Raw genomic sequence first — 12,350 nt, 5'->3', positions numbered from 1 at the left:
TACCGCACGGCAAGCGGTACCGGAGTGCCAAGTCTAGGTCCAAAATACTTCTCAACAGCTTCTACCCCCAAGCCATAAGACTCTGAACAGCTAATCATGGCTACCCGGACTATTTGCACTGCCCCCCACCCCATCCTTTTTACGCTGCTGCTACTCTGTTAAGTATTTATGCATAGTCACTTTAACTCTACCCACATGTACATATTACCTCAACTACCTCAACTAGCCGGTGCCCCCGCACATTGACTCTGCAACGGTACCCCCTGTATATATAGCCTCCCTACTGTCACTTTATTTTACTTCTGCTCTTTTTTCTCAACACTTTTTTTTGTTGTTGTTTTATTCTCTTACTTTTTTGTTTAAAATAAATGCACTGTTGGTTAAGGGCTGTAAGTAAGCATTTCACTGTAATGTCTGCACCTGTTGTATTCGGCGCATGTGACCAATACAATTTGATTTGATTTGATATGAAGTGCAGGAGCTTGCAGGGATTTGTAGTTTTGCATGATGTCTACTTTGATGCTCATTAGCATTTTCGAATCTGAGCATGAGAATAGCCTGCTATTCACCCACTATTCATTTGACGTGGAGCTCAAATAAATGAAGTTGTGGCAGAGGTTTGTCTACAGATTCGCTGTATTCTGACCTTGACTTAATTCCCGTCATAATTCCAACACCTTTACGCGTAAGGATACCATCCATAAGGTTGAGCGAACATGCCGGTTCCAAGTGGAAAAAGCATCTACTTTCTTTTATCCAATAGAAATAACAGCATTCTCCATGCACTGTAATTTATAAATTGATAAGAGCTATTGATAAGAGCTAGATAAATGAGTTATCCGTTTGGAGAAGGGGATTGCAAATACACATAGCAATTGTTTTAGATAGTTTTTCCTTATGATCCCTGGTGACGAATGTGAAACCAGCCATATGGAAGCAAACTGAAATTCATATCAACATGACATTTATTGCGGCCCCCTTTTCCACAGTTAAATTGGATATAAATAGCTGTGCAGGCGGCTCCCACCCGGTTACATAACCCTGCACCTTAGAGGCTGCTGCCCTATACACATAGATTTGAAATCACTGGCCACTTTAATAATGGAACACTAGTCACTTTAATAATGTTTACATATTTTTGCTTTACTCATCTCATATGTATATACTGTATTCTATTCTACTGTATTTTAGTCTATGCCACCTCCGACAATGCTCGTCCTAATATTTACATTTTTACATTTACATTTTAGTCATTTAGCAGACACTCTTATCCAGAACAACATACACTTAGTGAGTGCATACATTTTTTTTTCATACTGATTTTGATTTGATTTGATTTATTTATATATTTCTTAATTCCATTCTTTTACTTTTATATTGTTGTGAATTGTTAGATATCACTGCACTGTTAGAGCTAGAAACACAAGCATTTCGCTACACCCGCAATAACATCTGCTAAACATGTGTATGTGACCAATACCATTTGATATGATTTGATTAGCTGGTTAGAAAGGAATTTTAATTGTGTGCCATCATAATTTGCATAGATGAAATTTGGAGACCCAATCTATAGGCTTCTGTAGGGCTGAACCTGCCGAGTTGATGTATGCGCTTTAAAATGTTTTGATTATATGCCCGGCTTTTCACAGTTTTATTTTACCATTTCTATCATGTTACATTTTAGCCACTACCGGGAGCCACGTCAGTAATTCCCACATACATTTATTATGGTTTGAACTTGAATATGACAACTTTCAGGACGAATCAAACCACTGTATTTTTTATTCATCAATATATGTTGTGCGTAAAGGCTCTCCAAACCATTTTTCATTATTCATACTTACTTTCCTAACCCTAAAATGTGAATATGCCTAAATAATCTACAAAGGTCAAAGTATTTTGAAATCTACCAGTTGGTGCTAAAACGGAGACGAATATGCATAGATGGCTTTCCTTCATTGATCCCTATTATCTGACCCCGTTCTCTGAATGTCTTCTATTGAGTATGTCAACAAAATTCAAATTAAAGTTACACCCTATTTAAAGGGATGGCTTAAGATAAATGTACTGAAAAACCCATTGAAGGAAAACTCCAAGAGAAAATCTGTTGACCAGCAAGTAGGAGAGTTTTCAGCGGTTTAATTGAGTTTATTCAGAGCGCCCAAGCGAGCACACCTGCAGAGTGCGTTATGTGACTGAAAAAGGACAGTCTGAATACCAAATACTGAAAATGCAAAGGAAAGGCACAAATTCCTAAATCAGGATCGGGCCCTAAGTGAATACTCGATTTTTTACTGTATTTTCTGTCATTGGCTTACTGTCTAATTTGTTAAAATGTGTTTCCGCCCGGTCTCGAACCGGGGACCTTTCGCGTGTTAGGCGAACGTGATAACCACTACACTACGGAAACCTAATTAGTCGAATACTCAGGGTGTGAGTTTTCCTGGGTGCGACATTTAGTGCTCTCAGAACCTAATGAAGTCAGAAATTAATTAGTCCATTAATTAAGCAATAAGGCTTGAAAACCCGGAATTATCGTGTGAATAACTCCTGAATAAGGGCTGTTCTTAGGCCTGAGGGGAAGCCAAGGGCCGGGGAAACAGCTCTTAGGACATTGTTATTCTAGATCATTCCCGGGTTTGAGGGCCTTATTGCTTTTAGAAAAATGGTTGCCAACATATTTTTAAAAAGATTAACGACATGTTTTCATAAAAACGTTATTGAGTAAATTAATTTAATTTCATCCTTCCACCATACAATATAGTCCGGGCAAACGGCAGTTGTTAGTTCTGAGATTTTGAAGTTGTTAGCCAAATGGGCTTATAGTTCGTTCTAACCATTGTATTTTCAATGGTTGCTATGCTAAACAAATCATTACCATTTACAGTGCATTCGGAAAGTATTCAGACCCCCTTTGTCCACATTTTGTTACGTTACAGCCTTATTAAATAGTTTTTTTCCCTCATCAATCTACACACAATATCCCATAATGACAAATCCAAAACAGGTTTTTAGAATTTTTTGCTAATTCATTCAAAATAAAAAACTGAAAAATCATATTTACATAAGTATTCAGACCCTTTACTCAGTACTTTGTTGAAGCACCTTTGGCAGCGATTACAGCCTCGATTCTTCTTGGGTATGATGCTACAAGCTTGGCATACCTGTATTTGGGGAGTTTCTCCCATTCCTCTCTGCAGATTATCTCAAACTCTGTCAGATTGGATGGGGAGCGTTGCTGCACAGCTATTTTCAGGTCTCTCCAGAGATGTTCGATCGGGATCAAATCCGGGCTCTGGCTGGGCCACTGAAGGACATTCAGAGACTTGTCCCGAAGACACTCCTGAGTTGTCTTGGCTGTGTGCTTAGGGACGTTGTCCTGTTGGAAGGTGAACCTTTGCCCCAGTCTGAGGTCCTGAGCGCTCTGGAGAAGGTTTTCATCAAGGATTTCTCTGTACTTTGCTCTGTTCATCTTTCCCACGATCCTGACTAGTCTCTCAGTCCCTGCCGCTGAAAAAACATCCCCACAGCATGATGCTGCCACCACCATGATTCACCATAGGGGTGGTGCCAGGTTTCCTACAGACCTGACACTTGGCATTCAGGCCAAAGAGTTTAATCTTGGTTTCATCAGACAAGAGAATCTTGTTTGTCATGGTCTGAGAGTCCTTTAGGTGCCTTTTGGCAAACTCCAAGCGGGCTGTCATGTGCCTTTTACTGAGGAGTGGCTTCCGTCTGGCCACTCTACCATAAAGTCCTGATTGGTGGCGTGCTGCAGAGATGGTTGTCCTTCTGGAAGGTTCTCCCATTTCCACAGAGAAACTCTGGAGATCTGTCAGAGTGACCATCGGGTTCTTGGTCACCTTCCTGACCAAGGCCCTTCTCCACCGATTGCTCAGTTTGGCTGGGCGGCCAGCTCTAGGAAGAGTCTTGGTGGTTCCAAACTTCTTCCATTTCAGAATGATGGAAGCCACTGTGTTCTTGGGGACCTTCAATGCTGCAGATATTTTTGGTACCCTTCCCCAGATCTGTGCCTTGACACAATCCTGTCTCGGAACTCTACGGACAATTCCTTCGACCTCATGGCTTGGTTTATGCTCTGACATGCACTGTCAACTGTGGGACCTATATAGACAGACAGGTGTGTGCCTTTCCAAATCATGTCCAATCAATTTAATTTACCACAGGTGGACTCCAATCAAGTTGTAGAAACATCTCAAGGATGAGCAATGGAAAAATGATGCTCCTGAGCTCCACTTCGAGCCTCATAGCAAAGGGTCTGAATACTTATGTAAATAAGGTATTTCTGTTTTGTGTTTTTATAAATACATTTTTTTTTTATTAAATGATTGCGTTGTCATTATAGCGTATCGTGTGTAGATTTTTTATTTTTATTTAATCCATTTTAGAATAAGGCTGTAACGTAACAAAATGTGGAAAAAAGGGAAGGGGTCTGAATACTTTGCGAATGCACTGTAGCTATGCAGGCTAGCTCCTTCTCCTTTGCTAGCCAGCCAACTAAATCTAAACACACAATCACATTTAGCAGCTGAAATGACAGAAAACGATGTGTACTTTCATTGGTTTTACCTTGGATTCTATTGCCATTTCTTTGGATATATCCATTATAATGACCTTGATAGATGAATTTGCCTGGCTCAGAGAAGCTGTCAGTCTCGTCACGTTCATACACATTGCAGGGTGGAGATCACCAAAAATCAGCAACATTTTTCCACAGGTCAGAGAGGCAGACAGCAAGGTTTAGACCAGGACTGCCCAACCCTGTTCCTGGAGAGCTACCGTCCTGTAGGTTTTTGCTCCAACCCTAATCTAGCACACCTGATTCTAATAATTAGCAGGTTGATAAGATGAATCAGGTTAGTAACACCTGGGGTTGGAGCGAAAACCCACAGGAGGGTAGCTCTCCAGGAACAGGGTTTGACAACCCTGGTTTAGACAAACCCCAACTGTTGCAAACCATATGCTAGCCTAGTAGCATTGGGAAATATTGTCTAGACCAGTGGTATTTAAAGTCAGCGGGAACTACAGTGGGGTTATATATATTTATTTTTTAGGATAAAAAAATTATGAGTACAGATTATTGTATGAGACAATATAGAAATGTTTGAGAAAGAATTAGAAAAAAATAATTGTATTGAGTAATTAAATGTTATTTGTTGATTTTACCCGATTTTAAAGTTGTATTTGGGGTGGGATCACGAGAAAAAAGTCTACCAATTCTGGAGGAAAAAATGGGGTCCCTGCTGAAAAGGTTTGAATACCATTGGCCTAGACGCTTTTTTCCAGGGGGAGATTAAGTTAATAAATTGACTGGCTGGGCTGTGGGACAGTGGATGCGCATTTATACATCTAATGGCACCGTTAACAGGCCCTACCCGGAGAATGCGGGGATTGTGGTGCTTTAACTCCCTGCTATCAACCAATTAGCAGCCAGGATCCAAACTACCGGTTTTATAACATTGCATTGCCTCTGGTTATTGAAAGAAATGTCCAAGACGTGTCTATTTATGTATGCTGTAGGCCTATCTATTTGTTTAGTTTTTTTCAGTTATCAACATACCTGTTTCAATAAAACATGTTTCCGCCCGGTTTCGAACCGGGGACCTTTCGCGTGTGAGGCGAACGTGATAACCACTACACTACGGAAACAGACAGAAAAGGATCGAAGTCATGGAAATCATTAGGAATGCCTACAAGTCTACCACCCATAATATTCCAACTGGAGTACCATAGTAAGAGTAATAACATCCATAAAAACTAGCGGTCGAACAGGGAAATGGTTCCAATTGTTTTTCCACCATTCATTTTCCCCCATAGGTGATTTTAGAAACACTTAAAATAAGGGCTGTGTTTCTTGTAGGCTTACCCTGGCATGGTAACCGTGTAAATCTCTCTAGGACAAAGTTACTTTTATAAATATATTCGCCTGTATTTACCCCCCAAAATGAAACGCTAATTAGCTGCTAATGTGGCTATCATAAAGAACTACAATTGCCATGATGATCTGGACAAGACTGCCGAATTGAGGCAAAGGTAAGAATCTCTGGATTAACTATCTAATGTTAGCTAAATGAAGTAATGACTCAATTGGCTACATTTCTTTAAATTGACAATTCTGTGAACTGTCTTGTACAAGTTTTAAATTGACACAATACCTGTTAGCAAATGTGTCAGCTAGATATGAAGTGCAGGAGCTTGCAGGGATTTGTAGTTTTGCATGATGTCTACTTTGATGCTCATTAGCATTTTCGAATCTGAGCATGAGAATAGCCTGCTATTCACCCACTATTCATTTGACGTGGAGCTCAAATAAATGAAGTTGTGGCAGAGGTTTGTCTACAGATTCGCTGTATTCTGACCTTGACTTAATTCCGTCATAATTCCAACACCTTTACGCGTAAGGAAACCATCCATAAGGTTGAGCGAACATGCCGGTTCCAAGTGGAAAAAGCATCTACTTTCTTTTATCCAATAGAAATAACAGCATTCTCCATGCACTGTAATTTATAAATTGATAAGAGCTATTGATAAGAGCTAGATAAATGAGTTATCCGTTTGGAGAAGGGGATTGCAAATACACATAGCAATTGTTTTAGATAGTTTTTCCTTATGATAACTGGTGACGAATGTGAAACCAGCCATATGGAAGCAAACTGAAATTCATATCAACATGACATGTATTGCGGCCCCTTTTCCACAGTTAAATTGGATATAAATAGCTGTGCAGGCGGCTCCCACCCGGTTACATAACCCTGCACCTTAGAGGCTGCTGCCCTATACACATAGATTTGAAATCACTGGCCACTTTAATAATGGAACACTAGTCACTTTAATAATGTTTACATATTTTTGCTTTACTCATCTCATATGTATATACTGTATTCTATTCTACTGTATTTTAGTCTATGCCACCTCCGACAATGCTCGTCCTAATATTTACATTTTTACATTTACATTTTAGTCATTTAGCAGACACTCTTATCCAGAACAACATACACTTAGTGAGTGCATACATTTTTTTTTCATACTGATTTTGATTTGATTTGATTTATTTATATATTTCTTAATTCCATTCTTTTACTTTTATATTGTTGTGAATTGTTAGATATCACTGCACTGTTAGAGCTAGAAACACAAGCATTTCCGCTACACCCGCAATAACATCTGCTAAACATGTGTATGTGACCAATACCATTTGATATGATTTGATTAGCTGGTTAGAAAGGAATTTTAATTGTGTGCCATCATAATTTGCATAGATGAAATTTGGAGACCCAATCTATAGGCTTCTGTAGGGCTGAACCTGCCGAGTTGATGTATGCGCTTTAAAATGTTTTGATTATATGCCCGGCTTTTCACAGTTTTATTTTACCATTTCTATCATGTTACATTTTAGCCACTACCGGGAGCCACGTCAGTAATTCCCACATACATTTATTATGGTTTGAACTTGAATATGACAACTTTCAGGACGAATCAAACCACTGTATTTTTTATTCATCAATATATGTTGTGCGTAAAGGCTCTCCAAACCATTTTTCATTATTCATACTTACTTTCCTAACCCCTAAAATGTGAATATGCCTAAATAATCTACAAGGTCAAAGTATTTTGAAATCTACCAGTTGGTGCTAAAACGGGGACGAATATGCATAGATGGCTTTCCTTCATTGATCCCTATTATCTGACCCCGTTCTCTGAATGTCTTCTATTGAGTATGTCAACAAAATTCAAATTAAAGTTACACCCTATTTAAAGGGATGGCTTAAGATAAATGTACTGAAAAACCCATTGAAGGAAAACTCCAAGAGAAAATCTGTTGACCAGCAAGTAGGAGAGTTTTCAGCGGTTTAATTGAGTTTATTCAGAGCGCCCAAGCGAGCACACCTGCAGAGTGCGTTATGTGACTGAAAAAGGACAGTCTGAATACCAAATACTGAAAATGCAAAGGAAAGGCACAAATTCCTAAATCAGGATCGGGCCCTAAGTGAATACTCGATTTTTACTGTATTTTCTGTCATTGGCTTACTGTCTAATTTGTTAAAATGTGTTTCCGCCCGGTCTCGAACCGGGGACCTTTCGCGTGTTAGGCGAACGTGATAACCACTACACTACGGAAACCTAATTAGTCGAATACTCAGGGTGTGAGTTTTCCTGGGTGCGACATTTAGTGCTCTCAGAACCTAATGAAGTCAGAAATTAATTAGTCCATTAATTAAGCAATAAGGCTTGAGAACCCGGAATTATCGTGTGAATAACTCCTGAATAAGGGCTGTTCTTAGGCCTGAGGGGAAGCCAAGGGCCGGGGAAACAGCTCTTAGGACATTGTTATTCTAGATCATTCCCGGGTTTGAGGGCCTTATTGCTTTTAAAAAAATGGTTGCCAACATATTTTTAAAAAGATTAACGACATGTTTTCATAAAAACGTTATTGAGTAAATTAATTTAATTTCATCCTTCCACCATACAATATAGTCCGGGCAAACGGCAGTTGTTAGTTCTGAGATTTTGAAGTTGTTAGCCAAATGGGCTTATAGTTCGTTCTAACCATTGTATTTTCAATGGTTGCTATGCTAAACAAATCATTACCATTTACAGTGCATTCGGAAAGTATTCAGACCCCTTTGTCCACATTTTGTTACGTTACAGCCTTATTAAATAGTTTTTTTCCCTCATCAATCTACACACAATATCCCATAATGACAAATCCAAAACAGGTTTTTAGAATTTTTTGCTAATTCATTCAAAATAAAAAACTGAAAAAATCATATTTACATAAGTATTCAGACCCTTTACTCAGTACTTTGTTGAAGCACCTTTGGCAGCGATTACAGCCTCGATTCTTCTTGGGTATGATGCTACAAGCTTGGCATACCTGTATTTGGGGAGTTTCTCCCATTCCTCTCTGCAGATTATCTCAAACTCTGTCAGATTGGATGGGGAGCGTTGCTGCACAGCTATTTTCAGGTCTCTCCAGAGATGTTCGATCGGGATCAAATCCGGGCTCTGGCTGGGCCACTGAAGGACATTCAGAGACTTGTCCCGAAGACACTCCTGAGTTGTCTTGGCTGTGTGCTTAGGGACGTTGTCCTGTTGGAAGGTGAACCTTTGCCCCAGTCTGAGGTCCTGAGCGCTCTGGAGAAGGTTTTCATCAAGGATTTCTCTGTACTTTGCTCCGTTCATCTTTCCCACGATCCTGACTAGTCTCTCAGTCCCTGCCGCTGAAAAACATCCCCACAGCATGATGCTGCCACCACCATGATTCACCATAGGGGTGGTGCCAGGTTTCCTACAGACCTGACACTTGGCATTCAGGCCAAAGAGTTTAATCTTGGTTTCATCAGACAAGAGAATCTTGTTTGTCATGGTCTGAGAGTCCTTTAGGTGCCTTTTGGCAAACTCCAAGCGGGCTGTCATGTGCCTTTTACTGAGGAGTGGCTTCCGTCTGGCCACTCTACCATAAAGTCCTGATTGGTGGCGTGCTGCAGAGATGGTTGTCCTTCTGGAAGGTTCTCCCATTTCCACAGAGAAACTCTGGAGATCTGTCAGAGTGACCATCGGGTTCTTGGTCACCTTCCTGACCAAGGCCCTTCTCCACCGATTGCTCAGTTTGGCTGGGCGGCCAGCTCTAGGAAGAGTCTTGGTGGTTTCCAAACTTCTTCCATTTCAGAATGATGGAAGCCACTGTGTTCTTGGGGACCTTCAATGCTGCAGATATTTTTTGGTACCCTTCCCCAGATCTGTGCCTTGACACAATCCTGTCTCGGAACTCTACGGACAATTCCTTCGACCTCATGGCTTGGTTTATGCTCTGACATGCACTGTCAACTGTGGGACCTATATAGACAGACAGGTGTGTGCCTTTCCAAATCATGTCCAATCAATTTAATTTACCACAGGTGGACTCCAATCAAGTTGTAGAAACATTTCAAGGATGAGCAATGGAAAAATGATGCTCCTGAGCTCCACTTCGAGCCTCATAGCAAATGGTCTGAATACTTATGTAAATAAGGTATTTCTGTTTTGTGTTTTTATAAATACATTTTTTTTTTTATTAAATGATTGCGTTGTCATTATAGCGTATCGTGTGTAGATTTTTTATTTTTATTTAATCCATTTTAGAATAAGGCTGTAACGTAACAAAATGTGGAAAAAAGGAAGGGTTCTGAATACTTTGCGAATGCACTGTAGCTATGCAGGCTAGCTCCTTCTCCTTTGCTAGCCAGCCAACTAAATCTAAACACACAATCACATTTAGCAGCTGAAATGACAGAAAACGATGTGTACTTTCATTGGTTTTACCTTGGATTCTATTGCCATTTCTTTGGATATATCCATTATAATGACCTTGATAGATGAATTTGCCTGGCTCAGAGAAGCTGTCAGTCTCGGTCACGTTCATACGCATTGCAGGGTGGAGATCACCAAAAATCAGCAACATTTTTCCACAGGTCAGAGAGGCAGACAGCAGAGGTTTAGACCAGGACTGCCCAACCCTGTTCCTGGAGGCTACCGTCCTGTAGGTTTTTGCTCCAACCCTAATCTAGCACACCTGATTCTAATAATTAGCAGGTTGATAAGATGAATCAGGTTAGTAACACCTGGGGTTGGAGCGAAAACCTACAGGAGGGTAGCTCTCCAGGAACAGGGTTTGACAACCCTGGTTTAGACAAACCCCAACTGTTGCAAACCATATGCTAGCCTAGTAGCATTGGGAAATATTGTCTAGACCAGTGGTATTTAAAGTCAGCGGGAACTACAGTGGGGTTATATATATTTATTTTTTAGGATAAAAAAATTATGAGTACAGATTATTGTATCAGACAATATAGAAATGTTTGAGAAAGAATTAGAAAAAAATTAAATGTTATTTGTTGATTTTACCGATTTTAAAGTTGTATTTGGGGTGGGATCACGAGAAAAAAAGTCTACCAATTCTGGAGGAAAAAATGGGGTCCCTGCTGAAAAGGTTTGAATACCATTGGTCTAGACGCTTTTTTCCAGGGGAGATTAAGTTAATAAATTGACTGGCTGGGCTGTGGGACAGTGGATGCGCATTTATACATCTAATGGCACCGTTAACAGGCACTACCCGGAGAATGCGGAGATTGTGGTGCTTTAACTCACAGCTATCAACCAATTAGCAGCCAGGATCCAAACTACCGGTTTTATAACATTGCATTGCCTCTGGTTATTGAAAGAAATGTCCAAGACGTGTCTATTTATGTATGCTGTAGGCCTATGTATTTGTTTAGTTTTTTTTCAGTTATCAACATACCTGTTTCAATAAAATGTGTTTCCGCCCGGTTTTGAACCGGGGACCTTTCGCGTGTGAGGCGAACGTGATAACCACTACACTACAGAAACAGACAGAAAAGGATCGAAGTCATGGAAATCATTAGGAATGCCTACAAGTCTACCACCCATAATATTCCAACTGGAGTACCATAGTAAGAGTAATAACATCCATAAAAACTAGCGGTCGAACAGGGAAATGGTTCCAATTGTTTTTCCACCATTCATTTTCCCCATAGGTGATTTTAGAAACACTTAAAATAAGGGCTGTGTTTCTTGTAGGCTTACCCTGGCATGGTAACCGTGTAAATCTCTCTAGGACAAAGTTACTTTTATAAATATATTCGCCTGTATTTACCCCCCCAAAATGAAACGCTAATTAGCTGCTAATGTGGCTATCATAAAGAACTACAATTGCCATGATGATCTGGACAAGACTGCCAAATTGAGGCAAAGGTAAGAATCTCTGGATTAACTATCTAATGTTAGCTAAATGAAGTAATGACTCAATTGGCTACATTTCTTTAAATTGACAATTCTGTGAACTGTCTTGTACAAGTTTTAAATTGACACAATACCTGTTAGCAAATGTGTCAGCTAGATATGAAGTGCAGGAGCTTGCAGGGATTTGTAGTTTTGCATGATGTCTACTTTGATGCTCATTAGCATTTTCGAATCTGAGCATGAGAATAGCCTGCTATTCACCCACTATTCATTTGACGTGGAGCTCAAATAAATGAAGTTGTGGCGGAGGTTTGTCTACAGATTCGCTGTATTCTGACCTTGACTTAATTCCGTCATAATTCCAACACCTTTACGCGTAAGGAAACCATCAATAAGGTTGAGCGAACATGCCGGTTCCAAGTGGAAAAAGCATCTACTTTCTTTTATCCAATAGAAATAACAGCATTCTCCATGCACTGTAATTTATAAATTGATAAGAGCTATTGATAAGAGCTAGATAAATGAGTTATCCGTTTGGAGAAGGGGATTGCAAATACACATAGCAATTGTTTTAGATAGTTTTTCCTTTT

General features: G+C 39.9%; 4 non-coding genes across 4 annotated transcripts; all 4 read right to left on the bottom strand.

Annotated features, from left to right (window-relative positions):
* Positions 1-2,337: 2,337 nt before the first annotated feature.
* trnav-aac lies at positions 2,338-2,410 on the bottom strand. Its single transcript has one exon. It is a non-coding gene; the product is annotated as a tRNA-Val (tRNA).
* A 3,187-nt stretch (positions 2,411-5,597) lies between these two features.
* On the bottom strand, positions 5,598-5,670 carry trnav-cac. The gene has a single exon. It is a non-coding gene; the product is annotated as a tRNA-Val (tRNA).
* A 2,399-nt stretch (positions 5,671-8,069) lies between these two features.
* On the bottom strand, positions 8,070-8,142 carry trnav-aac. Its single transcript has one exon. It is a non-coding gene; the product is annotated as a tRNA-Val (tRNA).
* A 3,173-nt stretch (positions 8,143-11,315) lies between these two features.
* Positions 11,316-11,388, bottom strand: trnav-cac. The gene has a single exon. It is a non-coding gene; the product is annotated as a tRNA-Val (tRNA).
* Positions 11,389-12,350: the final 962 nt, after the last annotated feature.

Source organism: Coregonus clupeaformis, unplaced genomic scaffold (genome assembly GCF_020615455.1).
Source record: "Coregonus clupeaformis isolate EN_2021a unplaced genomic scaffold, ASM2061545v1 scaf1449, whole genome shotgun sequence".
Taxonomy (NCBI): Eukaryota; Metazoa; Chordata; class Actinopteri; order Salmoniformes; family Salmonidae; genus Coregonus; species Coregonus clupeaformis.
The sequence above is the reverse complement of the archived record's forward strand: the minus strand, read 5'-3'. Positions and strand labels throughout refer to the sequence as shown.